We start from the raw sequence: 23,115 nt of genomic DNA, 5'->3' as shown, positions 1-23,115 counted from the left end.
TGCTTTATCAATGATCTGTATCCCCAGCTCTAAAGGTCACTTTTGTTTTAATATATATTTTTAGTTGTTGATGGACCTTTATTCTATTCATTTATTTATATGCAGTGCTGAGAATCGAACCCAGAGCCTCCACATGCTAGGCATGTGCTCTACCACTGAGTTACAACCCCAGCCCCTGAAGGTCACTTTTATTTCTAATATTCTATGAAGGTCTTAGTTGGTAAATGAAGCTGCCTTGCATTGTATGACTGCTTCACCTGCTCCTATTTAAATTGCCATCACAATCCCCTTAGGCATCCCTAATAGGTAGAATAAATTTAATAAAGTAGCATGTAATTAATGACAGAGCATGTTTTTTTTTTTTTACTTCCATTCCCCATATTCCTTAATCTCTGAGAGTAATTCCTACTCTACAGTACTTTATTGTTTGTAAAAACCTTTTATTACATGGTTTTTTTCGCCCTTAAACATACCTGGTGGAATAGGAAGGATAGAGTCCACCAGTGTATCTAATTTGTAAGTGGAAGATAGTCTTGGAGACTACTTGGATTATCTCTGATAAGAGATCAATGAAATTACTCCTTATAATCTTCATATTTTGGGGGAAGCTTAGTACCAGAGTTTAAATGTGGATATTTGGTATACATTCTTTTTTGTTGGGAGGAGGAAGGTTAGACTAGATAATCTTTTGGAATCCAGGGGCGGGAAGTACCTTCCTTGAATGAGGCCTTAGCCCCTGTCCACAGCTATAGAAGTCACTCTTTAGTCATGTGTCTTTGGTACAGGCTCAAAGTGATGATTCTACTAATTTAGATTTCAAACCTAAAGAATAGATTTTAAAAGCCTACTATCCCCATGGATTATTAGGTTTTAATATGATCACAAATCCCTTTATAAGAGACAATAAATGGTCTTATATCGTGAAAGGGGGAACTCCTTGAATCAACTTTTTTGAAACTTTGTAATATTGAGATAAATTTGTTTTATACAGCTTCAACAAGTTTATCATAATTATATTGTACTCCCACTCAAGAATATTGCTTTATTTTCTCCTGCATCTTTTTTTTTTTTTTTTAAAGAGAGAGAGAGAGAGAGAATTTTTTTAGTATTTATTTTTTAGTTTTCGGCGGACACAACATCTTTGTTTGTATGTGGTGCTGAGGATCGAACCCGGGCCGCACACATGCCAGGCGAGCGCGCTACCGCTTGAGCCACATCCCCAGCCCCTTCTCCTGCATCTTTAGCTACTGTCCTCTTTGCTGCCTTATGTGCTGCCAGGCACTGCTGGGTGATGGGGATATGGAGATTAATTAGTCTCAGTCCCTGTGGTCAAGGAGTTCTCAGTTTAGTGAGAGAGATCAACATATACACTGATAATTACAACAATGTGCTATGCTCTACAATGGTGGTATGTATGAGGCACTATGGAATTCAAAAGAAAAACACATCCAGAGATGCCAGAAGTCAGAGTAACTGATAAAAAAAAGTAAAGATTGAACCACAGGTGGCACACGCCTGTAATCCCAGCCATTCAGGAGGCTGAGGCAGGAGGATCTCAAGTTCAGGGCCAGCCTTGGCACAATACCCTCTCTAAACAAATAAGTGGGACTGAGGATGTAGATGGTAGAGTGCCCCTGATTTCAATACTCAGTACCCAGGGTTGGGAGGTGGATAGCAAATGTTTCCTCAGCAGAAAACAGGGAAATGACTATACAAAAGTATAAACATTGGAAATAGAATGATGCATTGGGGGAAACTGCAACTATTCTATGAAATTAGGCTACAAAGGTAGAAATCAGTCCTCACATCATGCCATGGGTTTCATTAAGGGTGTTTCTAGAAGGGGATGCCTTTAATGATAACTGGTAGAAGTGTGAAGTATTTTCTAGAAGGTGTTAATCTGTACAGGGATATGAGTTAAAAGGACACATTAGTGACTAAGTTGAGAAATCCTAGGGCATAAGGAGTTGGGAAACATTTATAAGAGGATATAGACATAGAAAATAGAATTTATTACAAAATGAGCATGGGAAAGAAAGTAAAGTACGGGGTTTTCTGACTTTGGCAAATGTACACTCCCATTCTCCCCATTCCTGGCCTTAATGAAAAATCTTCTTGTGTTGTTTGGGCCATAGCTTGGTGCACACATTGTACACAGTTCTTTTTGGGAAACAACTGTATAACAAACATCGGTTCTCAAGGAACCATCTGAATAGTAGCAGCCGTTGTATAAATATTACTAAGTTCCTAGTCTTGTTCATAAGTATCACACCTACTCTCACTGTCACATGTCTGAAAGTTTTTTTAATTTTAGTTTTTTAGATAAAAAAACTAAAATTGTTTCTAACCCCACTGAAGGAAGAAATGACATTATTTGTTATAGGCTCAGTTACTTAGGGACGTAGAAATTTTTATAGTTATACCTGCAAGTAGAAAAAAACAAAAATACAAATACAGCAGTTAAAAATACAAATATATTCAGGGTTTTTTGTTTTTTTTCCTCCAAGCAATATAAAACGGGTGTTTTTAGGGGCATTTTGTACTTTTAAAGCTTAGGTCATTGCTTATTTTTTTGATTGAGAGAAGCACTTTCTGTGATTAGAATGATTATATTTTATTTTCTAAAATATTTTATAGTTGTAATTGGACACAATACCTTTATTTATTTTTATGTGGTAATGAGGAGTGAACCCAGGGCCTCAAATGTGCTAGGTGAGCGCTCTACCACTGAGCTACAACTCCAGCCCCTAGAATGATTATATTTTAGTAGTACAGTTTTTTGTTTTTTAAAAAGGCCATATATATACATATATATATATATATATATATATATATATATATATATAAAACCTGCCACACTCGGGGCAATACGGAATGCAGAGTTAGTAATGTAAGCCCTCAGCAGTGAAGTGAACTTTGGGGAGTGAGAGTCTCGGACTTGGGAGTCAGACCTCTTTTGATACTTTACAATGTGGTCTTGAGCATGATTCCTTATCCCTCTAGGAGTTTGTTTCCTTTTATGGAAAATATGAATAGTATTCGCTTTCAAGGATCTGGAAAAAGGTTGTGAAATGTAACGAGATTATTTATGGCAATCATTTGAAATAGCTCTGGAATATGCTAAATGATATAGCAACATAGTTGTTGCTGATAATCATTGACTACCACAAGGACTAAAAGATTATGGCTGACTATTGAGAAAGAAAGGAAAACTATGGTTGTTTTCAATAGAACGCTAGTATGAAGTCACTTGAAATTTTTCTCTCTGCTACGTAGAGTAGGAAACCAGGTTAAGCCTTGAGTTCATGCTCTAGCCAGTGTAACCTACTGCCTTTGCAGTAGAAAATAGAAAGCTGTGGAAAAGTTGTGTTACACCTGAATAAAGGTTATCATAAAGTGAGAAAAACAATTCTTTGGAGCTGTTCAAAACTGAGTCTAATTCAACTGCTTACTAGTTATGTGATCTAATAAATGTTACTTAACGTCATTGAACCTCTGTTTCTTCATCCAATGATTAATTTTCAGGGGTTCCATGAAGATACCTGTAAAGTGTATATCATTAGGCACTCTATAAGTTACAGCTATTGTTAGTTCTTGGGACACTCACCGCGTGACAGAAACAACAGAAGGCCCTGGTGCCTGTGAGGACTTCATGGATCCATCAGCAACCTGGAGTGGTGCTCCTCTGAAGAAATCCTACTCGGATGGATATAATACAACCTGCTAAGTGTCCTAGCACTTATCAGGTTGTATTATCATTGTCCGAGTCTATGGCTCTCGTCTACCAGACTAAATTCCATAAGGGCAAGGACAGTGCCTTATTCATCTTTGTATTCACAGTGCCTAATCCGGTGCACATTGTAGGCCTCATTAAATGTTTGTTGAATGAAAAAATGAATCATCAACAGACATTAATTGGGCGCCTGCTCTGTGATCTCCATGGGCTCAGCTTGTCCCCGCCAGTTGCCTACAACATCCAAGCTCTTCAAAATGCTTACTCCTGAAGTTTACTCCTGTTTTCTGATTCTTGTGCTGAGGACTTATCTGTGTATTGCAATGATAGGAAATACACTTCATCTCAAGTACCATCTGTAGTTGACTGATAATGCTTGCCTTGATTGTGTTTTATAAAAAGAATTCCCAAGCCAGGTCTTACCTCAGTGTGAAAGAGTTATAAATAATTAGTGATATTTGCTAAAGGTTCGCTAAAGGTGTTTCATATGTCATTTGATATTGTATACCTCAATTTTAGTCTTGGCTACTTGCAAATATTGCATGCCTCCTGCTGCTGCTATAATTTCTGCAATTGCTTATTGGGTTAGACAAGAGAAATCAGTTTGTGCAGGAGCCTCATCCTCACAGTTTGGGTTCTTTGGTTGGTATTCACAAGTTTCCCCTTTCAACTTCCTGATAGCTATCCATTTACCTGCACTTGTAGATAGTTTTCCACTTTCCTATCTACCCAGTCACCATGCTCATAGTTCCTTTTTCTTATTTAATGTGCATAATCATTAGTGTTCCATGAGAATCTTTTCTTTTTGTAGATGTGACAACCAGAATACAGATTAAACCACCCCTTTCTGTGCCCTATAATGAGTTGTGTAGTCACTCTTCTATATGGGGAAAAAAATGCAGTGTACTTGCAGGCCATAGAGCAGGAAGAGGATGGGAGAGAATCTTTGTAGAAGTGGGAATGAGATGATAACAGGTGAAATAACATCTTGGATGATGATACACATATTGGTTTAAGAATGAAACCTGTGCTTTCTTAGAACATAGGTAGAGGTCTACCCTTAGATAAAAGGAACTACTACTTCACTAGAATATAGTAAGGAAGAGAACATGGCTGGTTTTCTAAATTTCATAATTTTGAAGATGGATAATGGAAAGGTAGCTAACCTGGATTATGAACATGAAGCTGCTGCAACAGGAAGATGAGTAGTTGGGAATAAAATGAGGCATATCCAGGCCAAACGGCTGAAGTTGGGCAAAATAACCAGAGCTTATAGTATATTAAAGTGAGAAGTTGTAACCAGATTAGAAACCCAGGAAAATATCAGTGGTTTTGATTCACTGTCACAAGTAGTGTTTGGTTGCTTTGATTGATTGAGGAATAGATAGCTAGTAAGTGAGGAGCTACATGGGATTGGATTTCAATGCTTTTTGTCTAATTTTTTTTTGTGGTACTAGGGATTGAAGGACTTCAGACATGCTAGACAAGTACTCTACCACTGAGTGACATTCCTAGCTCAGAAATGAATTTTAAAAATCTATAATGGGCATAGAAAGAGGTAAGGTCAGGAGTAGGTTCAATCTGGGCACAGAAAAGAAGGATTTTAGTATAAAGAAGATGGAGATCTAGCACTTGGGAAAACTGGAATGATAGCACCTATAATCAGATTTTGGAGTGTTAAGATTTCAGAACTGGAGTGATCAAGATAAGATACCAGTGAATCGAGGGTGTCAGGTGTGACTTATGTGAATGTTGAAGTCCTCAAGATTTATAATGGAAGGAAGGCCTGAAATGTACTCTGGGCTAGGCACAAAAGCCTTCAATGACTACAAATGCTAGTGATGAGAGGTTGTAATAGGATTGTAGCATGAGTCTTAAAGAATAGTGACATTCCAGGTAATCCCTTTATTAAGTGTCCTTTCTGTACCTTCCAACTTGTTTTGTGCTATCCATTTACCTCTTGAATCCCATTTCACCTATGTGAGAATGTGTAGCAATTCTTGGTAAAGACAGCTAGAGAGGTTGCTGGAAATCTGTGGCCATCTTCTAATTCTTTGAAAGTATAGTAGGCTAGTCATTTTGGAGTAGCATAAAATTATATCTTTAGGTGGATCTTTTCCCCTTGACCTTGATTTATGTTCACTATATGTAACATGTTTTTATTGACCATGTTCTAAAAGGTACTTTGGTTTCAGAGCCTCTTAGATGAAGGGTGAGCTACTGCTGCCCTGTGAAAAGTAAAGTACTTTAAAATATACATTGCACAACTAGAACAAGACATAGTTTTATTAATTATCTAATTCCACTTTTAGGATGTAGTATAGAGAAAAGAAAGCTCATATCAATAGGTGAGTAACCTGACCACTTAGTTAACGTTATTCTAGGTCAGGTTATATATCTAGTTTAGTGGCTTATGGTGTAGAATTTTTGCATGGTGTTCAGAAAGAGGACAGGAAAGTGAAGCATAGAGATATCCTTATCGAATTAGAAGGTAAAGCAAAGGAGAAGAGAGATTGAGAATTCTTTAACGTGCCAAGTAGATTTTTCTTTTATGTTCAGTTTTTTTGGGATATGATAAATGGCTTTTGTTAGCACAAGTCTGAACACCAAGTTTGAGGCTGAATTTGTTATAGTTAGGGTTACAGTGGGGAAGGTTCATGTTAATCATTCTGTACCCACTCCCCACCTGATGTCAGGGTGGCCATTGGAGAAGTTATAGACAAGGACAGCAACTCCATGAACCCCAGCCCCATGATTTACTCCTTACATTTCAACCGATTATGAAATCACTGGATGGCCTTCTCTACCTCAATTTCTGGTTCATCAGATATTAGCATTTTTTTTTAGGACATATGTAAGGAAAGAAATTTTATGGAGTAATCGCTTTCGTCTGTTAGGGATGAATGGTATAGGACATAGAAGGGGAAAGTGTTGTGCCTTACAACTACTTTCCCAATCAATCCCTAGAACACCCTTGATCACACCTTATGGTGCCTTAACCTAGGTCTGTCTTAATTTCTTTATGGAGTCTTAGTGAAAATTTTGCTGTCACTAGCCTCTGTCCATTTTCCTTGCCCCATCCTGATGAATTTCAGCAGATCTCTCTTACTTTCCTTCTCCCTAGGCCATATCAGCTCCAGATTCTTTCTGGGAGGAGCTTTATTGTCAACTAGTGAATATAAGGAGAGAGGCAATGAGGACAGAAGGAGAGGGAGGCTTTGGAATACCATGATAGAGGAACAAATGCTTTGCCTTTTTTAGTGGTTAATGGACTATAAGTTTGTATGGATGAAGGAAGGAAACCTGCAATCTCTGATATTGTGAGTGAATTTAGGAGTGAATTCCTTATTGCCCTTATGAATGGAGGCAGGAAAGGTGAAAAGTGAGAGATGACATAATATGCTTTGCTTCAATGGAGTAGGCAATGAGACTTACTTCAAAACTTGTAAGTTTAATTGGAGGTCTAATCCAATTGGATTGGAGAGTTTTTGTTCTTCCTTATCTCTGTTGAATAGAGATTTTTATTAACCCAATTGAGAACCCACCTACAAAAAATTTTGCAACCTAGAATTCTCTGGTTCTGTGGCAGGGTGTTAAAGGTACTAAAGACATAGTTCAGGAACAGTGGGCAGAATGGCTCAAAGCAGCCCAAAACACAGTTATCTGGCAGAAGGAAAAAATATTGTCAATGAAAGTTCAGTCCTTAGAACTATTTGTCATTCCCCAAGGCATATTGGAGTATCTATATTTTATATCTTATATTTTAAGAAAAAACTGCTTCCAAGAAGGACTATAACAGATTCTTTCATGGAAGAGAAAAGAGGGAAAACTACCAATTAAATAAGATTATAGCGTTTCAAGATTTTTTTTTTTTTTTGGAAAGATTTCCTATGTGGGTCATGGAGGTGTATTTCAGTATTACTTGTGGCTTACTAGTGCAGTTTAACTTTAACTCTAATGATCTTGGAGTGATTCAGACACCTGCTCACTTTGTAAGGTATTTGTTAGTAGACTCAGGTACTTAAAGGAACAAGTTGACAACCTCCCAGTGGACAAGAGTCTGGCCTTTTGAGTGAAATAGCAACTTTAAAAAAATCATGGGATTGGCTAGATTGGGCTAGGCTTTTTTAAAATTTTAAGTCAAAATTTTTTCTTTGATAATAAAAGTAACGGATAGTCAACATTTAAAAAACTATACATTAAAAACTAAAGAACATGTAAAACTTTATTAGCCATAAAACAATAATTTGTAACATTTGGGTTTATTTCCTTTAAAGTCTCAAAAAGTAAATGTATTTAATATAATTTTATAACAACTGACATTGTATATGTTTTTTCCATTTGAAAATTCACAAGCATATTTCCATGTCATTATTGTTTGAGAAACAAAGCATTAAGTGCTAAATAGTATATGGCTCTAACAGATTTTATTTTGATGATACCAGGTTGCTGCACATTTTGGATATTGCAAATATTGCTTATAAAATTTAAATGTAATGAATATCATTGTAAATTAATGTTTCTATGTATCTCTTTAGAATCAATTTCTAAAAAATTGGTATTATTTTGTTTGAATGATGAGAACAGTATTAGAGCATCAATTCAAAGATGATGTTTAAATTGTTCTCAGTAAAGTTGTAGGGATTATATTCCTACCAGTTATGTATAAATGCGAATATTTCTTTACACATTCATCAAAGCATGGTTTTTCTATTTGTATATCTCATTTGATATATAAAAATGTACTTTTGTTGTCTTTAAAATTTTATTTCTAATTTATGCACAGTAAACAACTCTCTGTATGTCATATAGTTCTATGGATTTTGACAAATGCATGTAGTCATGTATATTTCAATCCATTCAGTACAGTTTTATCAATTTAATAATTTTAATATTTGATCCATTTCTACCCTACAAATCTGGACACCACTGATTTGTTTCCATCCCCATGATTTTGCCTTCATGAGAAGGTCATATAAATGGAATCATGCAATATATGGACTTTTTGTCTGGCTTCTTATTCACTTAGTAAAACGCATTTAAGCATCACTCATGTTGTTATGTGTTTCATTGGATCATTTATTTGTATTCCTGAGTCATTTCATTGTATGGTTGGACCAGCTCCTTATCCATTCACTAACCAATGGACACTTGAGATAGTTCTAGTTTTGATGATGATGATGAATAAGTTTGCGATCAACTTTTAGGTTCGAATTTTGTGTGAACAAAAATGTTCATTTCTGTAGGTTAAATGTGTAGGAATAGAAATGAGTACCAAATTATTTCCTAAATTGTTTTTATCAGTTTGCATGTTCACCACAGAAATACCAGCATTCCAATGGCTCGACATCATTAGCATTACTTGGTATTTTACATATATGTGTGTGTGTGTGTGTGTGTGTGTGTGTAATCATATATATTATATATATGTGTATTTTTCGCTATCATGATTCGAGTTTGCAGTTCTCTGAGGACATGTGGTGGTGTGTATGTTTTCATATGATTATCTGACACATCTGAATCTTTTATTTTTTTTCCTCTTGAGACAGCATTTCCCTAGATTGCTCTCAAACTCACAATCTTCTTGCTTCAGCTGCCCAAATAACTGGGATACCAGGAATGCGCCACCACACCTGGCTTGTAAATCTCTTGAACGCTTGTTTTTCAAATCTTTTGTGCCACTTTTTACTGGGCTTTTCCTTTTCTTACTGTTTCTTTATATATTCTTTGTATAATTCCTTTAAGATACATTATGTTGAAAAATGTTCTTCCAGTTTGTACATCATTTCATTCTTTTAACACTGCCTTTTTTCAGAGCAAAGGTTTTCAATTTTGATGAAGTCCACTTTTTCACTTATTAACATTGTAGATTATGCCTTCTGTGACATGTAAGAATTCTTGTCTACTCTTTGTCATGAAGATTTTCATGTATTCATCTAGGAATTTTATAGTTTTACACTTATTTATATCTGATCCTTTGAAAGATATATAATTTTATTGACATCACATGGTTAATGAATTTTTAAAAAAATATTTATGATTTAGTTGTAGTTGTCAATACTTTATTTTTTATGTGGTGGTGAGGATCGAGCTCAGGACCTCGCATGTGCAAGGCGAGCACTCTACTGCTGAGCCACAACCCCAGTCGGGTTCATGCATATTTTAATTTCTACTTACACTGTCCTAAATTATGAAGTGATTAAAATTACATCCAATTATAATATGAAGATAAAAATATAAAAAATGTTATTAACTGCTCTGGGGGAACCTACTCAATGACACAGAACAAGAAAAAGAAATCATGAAAAAATATGAGCAATCATAGATATGTTAGTTTTAAAAAGCCTTCTATAGAACTACAGTTTTCTGCTGTAATCACATTCATTATATGGCAGAAAATTTCTACATAAAATCCATTATGGCCATTCATAAAGAGCTTTGATGCGACAGCTTGAATAAATATCTATTAATTATATTAATATTATAATAGCTAAACCTAGATGCCTTCAGAAATGTGCATGGATTTGCTAGAGACCCCCAAGAACAATATTGAGAGTTATTAGGTCATTAGACCCTCATGGGGAAAGGGAGATGTACTGGGAGATCACTGGAGGGAAAGAAGGAGCCTTTGAAAAGGAGAATTTGAAATCATGATAAACAGGACAGGACATGTCTATGATAAGAAGAGAAATAAACCTAGTTTTCTGAAAAAGAGTTTCAACTGTCATAAGTGGCTTTTTTCTTGATATTTGGACTTCTCATCTGTGTCCTCTGCTTCATTATCTAACATCTTCTAAGGTCTTGAATTTCTTTGGTGTTGTATAGTTTTGGTTGTAGAGGTCCTTTACCTCCTTCATTAGGCTAATTCCCAAGTATTTTATATTGGGTGGTTTATTATGAATGGGATAGTTCTAATTTCTTTTTCAGAAGATTCATTATTGGAGATTTTGAAAGTGATTGATTTTATATGTTGATATGTATGCTTTAATACTTTCATGTAAGCCCGGAAGCCAGCTGCATTGGTGCATGCCTGAAATCACCAAATACAAGATCAACATACAAATTTATTAGCTCTAGAAGTGTTCTGGTGGAAATTTCTATCTTCATAGCAAATAGTTAATTTGACTTCCCGTTTGTGTCCTTTAATTTCTTTTTCTTGCCTGATTACTCTGCCTAGAGTTTCAAGTTGAAAAGGAGTAGTGCAAGTACACATTTTTAATTCCTGATTTTAGAGGAAATACTTCCAGTTTTTCTCCATTCAGAATGATGTTAACCTTGGGTTTGTCATTTATAATCTATTCCATGTTGGGAAATTCCTTATATCCCTATTTTCTCTAGTTCCTACAAGTATGAATGGGTGTTGAATGCTTTTTCTGCATCTATTGAGATAAACGTGATTATTTTCATTAACTTATATGTTATATTCTAAATTACATTTATTGATTTGCATATATTGAATGAATCTTGTATCCCTAGGGTGAAACACACTTGATTATGGTGTACTATCTAAATGCAGTTTGCTAATATTTTATTAAGAATTTTTGCATCAAAGCTGGGTGCATTGGCATATGCCTATAATTTCAGTGACTCTGGAGCCTGAGGCAAGGAGGATCAAGAATTCAAAGCCAGCCTCTCTAACTTAGCAAGGCCCTGTCTCCAAAAAAAGTAAAGAAAAAAATAAAAGGGTTGGGGACATGTCTCAGTGGTTAAGTGGTCCTAGGTTCGATCCCTACTACAGGGGAAGTCAAAACAGAATTTTTGCATCTATGTTCATCAGGGATATTGCCCTGAAATTTTCTGTCCTTTTGATGTGTCTTTGGTTCTTTAATGAAGATTAAACTGACTTACTAGAATGAATTTTGTAGTGTTCTCACCAATTACATTTTGTGGAATAATTTGAAAAGGATTGGTATTCATTCTTTAAAGATTTGGTAGATCTATGGTATGAATCCATCTGGTCCCTGGGTTTTCTTTGTTGGAAAGCTTAATAACTGCATCAATTTCATTATTTGATTTTGATTTGTTTAAGGTTTCTTTTCTTTCTTTCTTTGTTTCTTTTTTTTTTTTTTTTTTTTTGGTGGTACTTGGGATGGAACCCATGGCCTTATTCATGTGAGGAAAGCACTCTACCAACTGAGCTACATCCCCAGCCCTGTTTAAGGTTTCTTTATCCTCATATTTCAATTTGGGTAGGTCGTATATCTCTAGGAATTTGTTGGTATCTTCAATATTGCTAGCTTATTGGTATATAAATTTTCAAAATAGTTTCTAATATTACTCTGGATTTCAGTAGTATCTTTGATATTTCCTTTTCCATCTCTAACTTTGTTAATTTGGGTCTTCTTTTTCTTTAGGTTAGTTTCAAAAAACTAATTCCTAGTTTTGTTAATATTTTTTATTTTTTTATTCTCAGTTTATTGATTTTGGCTCTGATTTTAATTATTTTCTGTCTTCTACCATTTTAGTATTAGTTTGTTCTTCTTTTACTAGGTCCTTGAAGTGTAATGTTAAATTATTTGGGATCTTTCTATTTTTTCCTAATGTAGGAAGTCAGTAATATGTTTTATATTGTCTCAGAGACTTTGATATATCACTGTATCCCCTGCTTTTTCCTGCTATTCATTTATCATTCAAAAGTGTATTATTTAGGGCTGGGGTTGTGGCTCAGTTGTGAGCACTTGCCTACTATGTATGAGGCACTGGGTTTGATTCTCAGGTCCATTTACAACTAAGAAGTACTTTTAAAAAAGCATATTATTTAATCTCCAGGTTTTAGAGTAGTTTGTTTTTCTATCTTATTATTGATGTCTAATGTAATTTAATTATGATCTGATAGGATGCAAGAAATTATCTCTTTTGTATTTGCTAAGATTTGCTTTGTGCCCTGTAATATGATGTATTTTATAGAATGCTTCATGTGCTGCTGTGAAAAAAGAGTATTCAGTTGTCAGTGGTTGAAATATTATATAGATGTCTGTTAGGTACATTTGATTAACAGTATTTTTTTTGTGTGTGTGTTCTGAAGAATCTTTAATTTCCTTATGTCTAGATGACTGATCTAGTGGTGGTTCTTTAACACAATCTCTCTCTCTTCATTGAAATGTTCTCTTACTTTCTGTATGTTCTAATTTTAATTCTTGTTTTAACTTGTTGAACATTTAAACTATAAGCTTTCTGAATTCTTTCTCTGACATTTCCTACTCTGTGGTGTTTATGGAGTCAGTTGTTGTGGCCTGTATTGGATGGTTTGTTCTCTTGCTTTTTCATATTGTTTATATGTCTACCCATGTATTGGGATGTTTATTACTTCTTTTATCCAAGGGGCTATTTTTGTGAGCTTTTTTTCTTTAAGAGGCATGGACTGGGTGAATATCTAGGTATTGATAATTTAATTCAGTGTGTGGCCTCCTTTGAGAGAAGCTACTGAACCCTATTTAGTACAATCACTTCAGAGCAAAGCCATGTACTATTCAACCTTATTTAAAATGAAAAACTTGTTGATACTCTTTTCCACAGTTCCTTTAACTCCAGGACATAACTATAGTAAAATTTTGGAATAAGTAGGTTCAAAAATTAATTATTAAATATAGTAAAATTGCTATAACGTTATAGGGCTCAAAGGCGTAAGAGAGAAAAACTGGTCAAAAGAGAGAAAATAAAGGAGGAAAGCTAGAAAGAATAATACAAACCAAGGTAAAAAGAAGAAAAAGATGAATGGGCGGATTTCAGGAAGTATCAGATAATTGAGTAAAAAGGGGATAAAAGCAGAAAGTATAGATCATTCTGCTTGATCAGAATGATTCCAATCAATGCTTTAAAATATTAGAAGAGAGCTGGGGTTGTGGCTCAGTGGTAGAGCGCTCGCCTAGCACATGTGAGGCCCTGGGTTCAATCCTCAGCACCAGATAAAAATACATAAATAAAGGTATTGTATTCAACAACAACTAAAAAAAGTTAAAAAACTAGAAGAAATACAATCAAATGGGTTGAGAGCACAATTTTGTCCTTTATGATAACATCAAAGTGAAGAGTGATTTTATGTGTTTAATCAAAGTTGAATTTAGAGCTATTTATAGTAAACCAAGCCAAGGTGAAGAAAATTCTTATTGTATCTTGAATTGATTTTATCCGACTTGGTATCTTTAGAAGATATCTATCATTCTTTAACTCTAGATCCCTCCACAGATGTTGGGTACAGGATCCACTCCCCTGATTGCTATGAACCTTCCACCAGCCTTTTTTTTTTCTTTAAATTTTTTTAGTGAAACATGATAATGGAATGTATTTTAACATATACATGGAGTATCACTTCCCATTCTTGTGATTGTACATGATATGCAGTTATACTGGTCATATATTCATATGTGAACATAAGAAAGTTATATTTGATTTATTCCACTGCCTTTCCCATCTCCTCCTGCTTCCTTCCTCCCTTTCCCTTCTGTCTAATCCCCAGCCCATTCTTTTTCATCATCTAGGGGCCTGAGTCTGAGTGTTCTGAGGGTGCAATATTGTGTCTGTTTGTTGTTTCTACAGTGTGCAGGAGTTCAGTAGGCAGGGATCTGGGCTGTTTCTGTGATATCTGCCAGTCACCATGTGCTCACTGCCCTCTACAGGATCCTTTTCAAAGTGGCATAGATCCTGGTGGCTGTGTGCAAACACAGGTTCTGTGGTTGTAGATTCTCTATTGGTGATCTGTGGTGCAGAACTGTTTTCCCTGGCTAATACAACTCGTGGGAATATTGCTCTTACTACTGGCTAAAAAGACTCAATCATTGGTTCAGCTGGGTAATAGTTCCATTGCTTCCCTCTGCTGACTGGGATTGAAACAGCATCTAGTCAATGTGCAAATACTTGCCAGCATTGGCCATGATCTATGCACTATTAATCTAGGCCTCCTGGGACACAGGCAACTTCCTGTATTGACATGCCTCTGTCTGGCTACAATTACAATCTGGGGACCATACATCTAAGCTGCCTAGGCTATAAGTAGTTTCCTGCCCTTATGGGTCTCCAATGACTACCGTAATCTAGATACCTTCCCTTTCCTCTGTCATGGACCAAAATTACCTTCCACTTGGATCTGAGCTCTCACTTCCTGAGGTTTCAGCAACTTTTAACTAGTAACAATTCTTCTACAAGTTCTTTCTAGGAGGACTTTAAAAATATCCCACTACAAGGGTACCAGTAATTTGTTGCTATCTGAAGGTGGGAAGATAGTGTGTGGATTTAATTTTTTCTTGGGCAGCTTATTCACTATGGGTGCCACAATTTGGCTGCCATGTCCAACATAGATTTCTGGCTTCTATTTTGGTTAAACTGTTGAAGGAATCAAGCAAGAGGCAGCAAACAGCAGTCAAAGAGTGGGAGAAACGTAACTTTATTTTTTGCCGCGGCCCCAGAGACCAAAACTCCAAATTCTGAGCTTCCTTTACCAGTTTTTCATAACATTTCATTTTTTATTTTTTAAAATTTTTGATTTTTTAAAAAAATAAATGACAGGGGAATGCATTATAATTTTTATTACACATACAGCACAATTTTTCATATCTCTGGTTGTATATAAAGTATGTTCACACCAATTCATGTTTTCATACATGTACTTTGGATATGATGTCCATCACATTTCACCATCCTTGCTAATCCCCTGCCCCCTCCCTTTCCCTCCCACCCCTCTTCCCTATCTAGAATTCATCTAATCCTCCCATGCTTCCCTTCCCTACCCCACAATGTGTCAGCCTCCTTATATCAGAGAAAACATTTGGCATTTGTTTTTTTGGGGATTCGCTAACTTCACTTAGCATTATCTTCTCCAACACCATCCATTTATCTGCAGATGTCATGATTTTATTCTCTTTTATTGCTGAGTAATTCCATTGTGTATATATGCCACATTTTTTTTTATCCATTCATCTACTGAAGGGCATCTAGGTTGGCTCCATAGTTTAGCTTTTGTGAAGTTTTTCACAACGTTTATAGGCTATCTAGTATCATAAATTTTCTAGTCTAAAATGATACATGGTTTTGCACAAGGTTTCAAAAACAATATGGGATTATGTGTAAAGAATTTTTCAGCAGGAAGCTTGTTTAGAAAAGTAGAGTGCAATAAGGCAGACTGGCTCCTCTTAAAAGGCCTTTGGTAAATCTTAGCCTTGGGCCCAGAGCCTTCACAGGGGCGTTTACACTCCAAAGTAGTCAGATCCTAGGGAAAGTCCATTACAGTTCAAAAGGTAAGTATGAATGGTGCTAATTAGGTTCCCTGAAAATGAGGTGGCTGGAAAGGGGAGAGAAGGGGAACCCAGGCACTAATTATCATGGATAGTGTCCTTAGTATTTTGTATCCAGGCCTGGGTTAGTTACCTATTACAAAATTACTTAATGCCCTTCGGTGACCCCACTATTCCTGTGACATTTTAATTTGTTCTGCTTTTCTTTGCAGCTATTTTTTTTTCTTAGAGAGAGAGAGAGAGAATTTTAATATTTATTTTTTATTTTTTGGCGGACACAACATCTTTGTTTGTATGTGGTGCTGAGGATCGAACCCGGGGGGCACGCATGCCAGGCCAGCTTGCTACCGCTTGAGCCACATCCCTAGCCCTGCAGCTATTGTTAAGGATGTGAAGTTATATGCTTTTCCTGTCGCTGTGCTGTTGCTCCTCCTCATTTCCTCTCCTTTGGTTCTGGTTAAGGGTTGGGGAACTCTGTCCTTATTTTCTGTTCCAGTAATTTAAGTCTCTCCAGGTTTCATATTGTCTAATATTGGGTCTTAGAGCATTTTTTTCTATCACACACCTCTCCAGTATGCCATTCCTTCACTGTGTTGTGAAGAGATTGCTGACCTCTGCCCACCTCTGCTCTGCCATCTTCTTCCCCTGTCTAATGTCTCTTGTCTCTTAAAATTTCAGGACTCTTTCCTTTATTCTCAGAAAGGAGGGCAGGATGGCTTAGAGACAGACCCAGAAGACCAGTTTCTATAGTTTTCTAACATCAAATCTCTATGCAAATTCTGATGAGCGGGGTTGTCCAAGCATTCCCTTTCTTCTAGGGAGAAATCAGTAGCTACATCCGAATGTCAACAGTTCCATTTCCTGGCTTCTTGTGTGTCTAAGCAACCTCTAGAAAACCTCTAGCACCATTTCCTGACTTTAAGAATGCAGAGCTCTCCCCTATAGATCAGATCTTTCAGCTCCTATGTAACAGAGAAAGCTGGGCCTCCTGAGTATAGGGAAGGAAGCCTAGAAAGAAATCTGAAGAATATATATATTTTTAAATGGTGCTAGGGATTAAAATCTGGTTTTATGCATGCTAAGCAAGTGCTGAACTTTACCCCTAGCCCTTTTGATCATTTTTTTTTTTTAAAGAGAGAGTGAGGGGGGGGGGAGAGAGAGAGAGAGAGAGAGAGAGAAACTTTTTTTAATATTTATTCTTTAATCATTGGCGGACACAACATCTTTGTTGGTATGTGGTGCTGAGGATCGAACCCGGGCCGCACACATGCCAGGCGAGCGCGCTACCGCTTGAGCCACATCCCCAGCCCCCCTTTTGATCATTTTTTAAAAACATTTATTTTTTAGAACTAGTAGGACACAATACCTTTATTTATTTATTTTTATGTGTGCTGAGGATTAGGGCCTTGCATGTGCTAGACGAGCAGTGCTCTACCGCTGAGCCACAATCCCAGCCCCTGCTTTTGATCATTTTTGAGTAAGTATTCATATAAGATTTAACTATAGTTCGTTCAATTTTTTAAAAAATATGGTTATATAGTTGTGCCATTTATTGAGTAGACTATTTCTTTTCACTGAACTGTTTTTGTACCTTTGTCAAAAGTTAATGGACCATACTTTGGGTGGTTTTGGGCTGCCTCTTTTGTTCCACTGTTATATATGTTTATCCATTCTCTGATACCACACTTTCTTGATTTATAGATTTATTGATTTTTAGATTTATAGGAAGACTTATAAATTGTGTACTTTGCTTTTTCTTATAAATTTTTGAATTATCTCGTTCTGGCTTTCTATGAATAATTCTATTAATGTGCCTATTAAGATTGAATTCAAGCTGGGCACAGTGGCACACACCTGTAATCCTAGCAGTTTGGGGGGCTGAAGCAGGAGGATCACGAGTTCAAAGCCAGCTTCAGTAAAAGTGAGGAGCTAAGCAAGTCAGGGAGAATCTGTCTCTAAATTAAATACAAAATAGGACTGGGGATGTGACTCTGTGGCTGAGTGCCCCTGAGTTCAATCCCTGGTACCTGGGGGGGGGGGGGAGATTGAATTCAATCTGTAGAAGAATTTTGGAAAAATTTACATGTGAAAAAAATTTTGTCTTCTAGGTCACAAACATGGTTTATTAGATAGCTTTGTTACTATAACAATTTACCTAAGGAAATCTACTTTAAAACAGAATTTTGTATACTCATATTTCTGGAGTATGTGTGGTCTCTCTCTCTTATAAGAATACCAGGATTCTGTAATATGGGTCTTATCCTAATCAGTTAATCTAATCACTTCCTAGTGGCCTTTCAACACCATACCTAAATTAAGTTTCCACCCTCTTAATCAATTAACATCAGATTTTTGTCATTAAATTCCTGCATGTGTTCCAGGAAACAAGCAATGTGTAAAGTAATATTCTGTTCCTGCCAGCTCTCCTCCTCAAACTCATGTCCTTCTCGCATACTACGTACAGTGATTTCATTCTCCAATAATTCTAAATTCAAAAGGCCAAATCCCAAATCTCATCTGAGAGTCAAGGCAACCTATCTACTTCTAAGATATAATTGTGGGTTACGCAAAGTATACATTCCCATTCTAAAAGAGAGAAATAGGAAAGTAGAAAAGCGGAATCAGTCCCAAGCAAGACTGAAACCTAGCATGGCAAACATGATATCTTTAAGCTCTAAATCTGGACTCTCAATATGTTATATGTCTATTCTTATACCATCACCACATTCTTTTGATTACTATATAGTGTGTTTTGAAAGCGTGAAGTATAAATATTCCAGCTTTATTCTTATTTACCAATATTGTTTTGGCTATTTGGAGTCCATTGTAATTCCATATAAATTTTAAGATCAGCTTTTTAATTGTGCAAAATGAACAGATGGAAATTTGATGAATACTGTGTTAAGTCTGTAAATCGGTGTGATTATATGTGTTTTAACAATATGACGTTTTGTAATGCATGAAAGTATGATGCATTTCCATTTACTGATGTCTTTAATTTCATTCAATAACATTTTGCCATTTTCAGTGTACATATCTTGTATTTGTTATATTTCTTTGTAAATATTTTATTCTTTTGATCCTTTTATAAATGAAATTGTTTTAATTTCTTTTTTGGATTTTTCATTGCTAGTGTGTAGAAAGAGCACAATGTATATGTGGTATTTCATTGTTGAGAGGCAAATCTTGGGTCTCAAATGTGCTTGGCAAGTGCTTTACCACTGGGCACTGCCTCCAGTCCCCTAATTTAAAAAAAAATTATTGTAATTAGTTATAGCCGTATACTGTATTTCACTACATAATTGTAACAGATTTAATGCCTTTTTTTTTAAGTAAGTTACAACCATTATGTGAAGCTTTTAAGAATTGTGCTGGTATTACTTAAATCATTTATTACTAGATTATCTTTGCTGCAAGATTAGAATGCATGGAATACTTATGAATATACATTTATGCAGTGGTGAAAATTATGTGGTAAAGAACAGTCCTTATCTTTTATCTTACAACTTTTCTGAATTAATTTATTATCTCTAATAGTTTTTACATAATTTAGATCCTGTAATCTCTGAATAGTTTTATTTTTCCACATTATGATGTCTCTTTTTTTGTTGTTGTTGTTTAATTTAATTGCCCTGGCTACAACTTCTTGTACTGTGTTGAACAGAATTGGTAAGAGAGGATATAGTTGTACATATCTTTTGTCTTTTTTTTATACTGGGGATTGAACTCAGGGACACTCAAACACTGAGGACATATCCCCAGTCCTATTTTGTATTTTTTGAAAGGTGTATTTATAGTTTTAATATAGCAAACCAAGGTGAATTACCATTTGGGCAGAAAGCACATCATTCTACATTTATAATGCATCAGTTTCTGTTAACACATTGTAAAAGCAAGTAGTACAGTATGTTAGGGATCATCTCAGAAGTTCCAAACTAATTCTTTGTTCTTAGTACCTAATCCTCTGGGACTCTGATTGTACAGTGTGAAGAATTACATTTTAGTAAGTAATTTGTATTTCTCCTTACCTCTTCTATTTTATACAGTGACAAAACCTTTAGAATTCCTTAGGTACACACCATGTAAAAATAAGGTACTGAAAAATTTCAAATACAGACCATAAAAAGTTAATGTTTATTTATGAATTAAGAACATATTTTGATCACACCTTAAATGTATTTTTGCACTAAAATTTTGCTTCCAGGTGTTAACACATAGTACAATAAATTTGTAGATTAATTTTAACAGCAAATATGGATTATGTGCAGAAATGCAGTCATAACAAAAATTTTTCCTTTTGAGAAAACCCCTTTAAAATAGCTAGTCTTAAACATATCTTACACTAAAATCTTTTTTAATTTCCTAATTTGCTTTGAGATGGATGGAGCATGAATAAAGCAAGACTGCCCCCTACTGAGTAAACTGACATGGCTCATGCTATTTAAAAGGACTCCAAACGATATGTAAGGCATTATTAATGCATCACATACTTGATTGCAAGAGCTTTTAAAAACATTAACCACTAATGATTCAATGATTACAGAATTCTGCATTAACCATTAAAAATTTATACCTAGGTACAAGTAGAAAGAAATGATCTTTTTCAACAGTACTTTATTTTTTAAAGCAGGTGATTATTACTCTGTTCTGCATCTTGATTCACTTCCTGCAGGTGTTCTCTTGCTTCTTGAGAGAGAATTCATAAACACAGGAAGGCCTTTGCCAGAAAACATCTTTAATAAGTAAAGAGAACTCTGGTCCTGGGGAGATTTGAGAAAGTTTCTGGCATCTTCCGGACTTTTGCATAATTGACAAATCCTCTGAGAAACAGGAGAGAGCCTAAAACCAGGAACACCCACCAGAACCAGTACTGAACCATCAAAGTATCCAGGGAAATAGGTGGAAAACTTGACAATCAGGATCCACTTAATTGGAGAGAGACCAAATCCTGAGAAGGCCTCATACCTTCCTGCAGCTGAGGTGGTCAGGCAAAAAGATAGGAAAAACTCAATCCAGTTGAAGACGAATGCCATGAAAAAAGTTAACATGAAAGTCCCATCACTTCCTATCCTCAGCTGTTCAGCATCATCAAAATCATCCCGGCCCATAAAATCTTCATCTCTTCCAGAAACTAAAGGGATGGTAGCTTCAGCTTTCAACCTCATCATAACTCGGCAGTGTTGTAGCCACATTATAAGATGGGGGCTTTGGAAACCCATATTCGTTGTTGTAGTCAAAATAGGCTGCACTATCTGCAGAGATGCTGCTGTAAGGTGGTGGAGCATCACCTGCAGCCTGCTCAGGTTCCCCAGGCTCTTCTTCATTCTGCAACTGTTGGCTGCCATAGGCTGGCTCCAGTTCCACCAGCGCCAATGCCAGGGCGCAGCCGGCCGCAGGGAAAGAAGTCAAATGAGCGAGCTGAAGGGGCCCTGGCGCTGCGGCCTGGGAGCGCTGCCAGGCTGAGAGGGATGCACCTCGCGTGGGTCTCTGGGATCGCCGCTCCCCCAGAGACGCTCTGCTCAGGTTGTCCCTATTTTGTATTTTATTTAGACAGAAGGTCTCACTGAGTTGCTTAGTGCTCCCCTGTTGCTGAGGCTGGCTTTGAATTCATGATCCTCCTGCCTGAGCCTCCTGAGCCGCTGGGATTACAGGCATGTGCCACCATGCCCAGCTAATTTTTGTTTTGTTTTGTTTAGGTACTGGGGATTGAACTCAGGGTGGTTTACCACCAAGCTGCATTCTAACCCTTTATAATTTTTTGTTTTTCATTTGGAGTCAGAGTCTCTCACTAAGTTGCCAAAGCTGAACTTTGGATGCTCTTGCCTCAGTCTCCTGAATCACTAGGATAAGTCATGTGCTACCATGCTGGGCATTTTTCTAATATTTTTTGAAAGTTTTCAATTTTTCCCTTTGTAGTATGATGTTACCAGTGGGATTTTCTTAGATTCCCTTCTCAAGTTGTGTTTGTTCCCTTATATCCTTAGTTTGTTGAATGATTTTATTATGAAAAAGCATTGAGTTTATTCAAATGCTTTTTCTGCATCAGTTGAGATGACCATGTGTTTATTCATCCTTTTGATAAATTATTCATTATCGTATGTATATAACTTAATTATAAGAGTTTATTAATGAATACCAACTGTTTTTCATATGTTGAAACACCGTTGCATTACTGGGATAAATTTCAGTTGGTCAAGGTATATAATTATTTTAATGTGCTCCTGCATTTGGGTTGCTGATATTTTGTTGAGTACTTGTGTATTTATACTTTTGAAAGATACGATTCTGCAATCTTCTTGTTATTCCTTTGTCTGATTTTGTTGTAGTAATTTTAGTTTTATAGAATGATTAAGAAATATATTCTCTCCCAATGAATTTTTTTTAATCTTTGGGAAAATTTTGTTCTTACATATTTTATTTATTTTTAGTTATGAAAATAAATAAATCATGAACATGAAATTTGCCATCTTAACCATTTTTAAATGTACAATTAACTGTCAATTCTTATATTCACATTGCTGTGCAACAGTTATCATCATCAGTCTCTAGAATGTTTCATCTTGCTAAGTTGAAACTGTGCATCCGTTAAACAAAAATATCTCATTTTCCCCTCTGTTCAGTTCCAAGCAACCCACCATTGTACTTTTTCTGTGAATTTTACTATTCCTAGTACTTCATTTAAGTAGACTGGTACAGAATTTGTTCATTTGTGTTGTACTTTGTGCCAGGAATTCCTTCCTCTTTAAGACTGAAAAATATTTCATTGTAGGTATATGCCACATATTGTTCCATTCATCCATGGATGTACACGTGAGTTGATTCCATCTTTTGGTTATTTATCAATAAGCAAGCATTCACTTAAAAATTTCTCTTTCAGATCCTACCAGAATTCACTAGTGAAGCTGTTTCTTTGTGTGTGTGTGTGTGTGTGTGTGTGTGTGTGTGTGTGTGTGTATGTTCAGATATTTGTTTGTTTGTTTCTGTGTTTCCTTTTGGTATAGGGGATTAAACCCAGAGGTGCTTAACCACTGAGCCACATTCTTAGGCCTTTTTATTTTTTATTTTGAGACAGGGTCACGCTAAGCTGCCAAGGATGCCCTTGAACTTGTGATCCTCTGGCTTCAACCTCCTGTTTCTTCCGGATTACAGGTCTGT

General features: G+C 36.0%; 1 non-coding gene across 50 annotated transcripts in view; it reads left to right on the top strand.

Annotated features, from left to right (window-relative positions):
- The window catches only part of LOC101960618 (uncharacterized), a 401,529-nt gene that overhangs the window by 51,055 nt on the left and 327,359 nt on the right, over positions 1-23,115 (top strand). For 44 of the 50 annotated variants that reach the window (XR_013431556.1, XR_013431545.1, XR_013431566.1 and 41 more), the window contains 2 exons: positions 22,730-22,770; positions 23,033-23,109. This is a non-coding gene — a transcript (uncharacterized LOC101960618). Of the gene's footprint in view, positions 1-20,632; positions 21,484-22,729; positions 22,771-23,028; positions 23,110-23,115 lie in introns of all 50 variants that reach the window. The other 6 variants (XR_013431569.1, XR_013431553.1, XR_013431526.1 and 3 more) reach the window with 3 other exon arrangements.

Source organism: Ictidomys tridecemlineatus, chromosome X (genome assembly GCF_052094955.1).
Source record: "Ictidomys tridecemlineatus isolate mIctTri1 chromosome X, mIctTri1.hap1, whole genome shotgun sequence".
Classification (NCBI taxonomy): domain Eukaryota; kingdom Metazoa; phylum Chordata; class Mammalia; order Rodentia; family Sciuridae; genus Ictidomys; species Ictidomys tridecemlineatus.
Note: the sequence above shows the minus strand (reverse complement) of the source record. Positions and strands in the feature narration are given on the sequence as shown.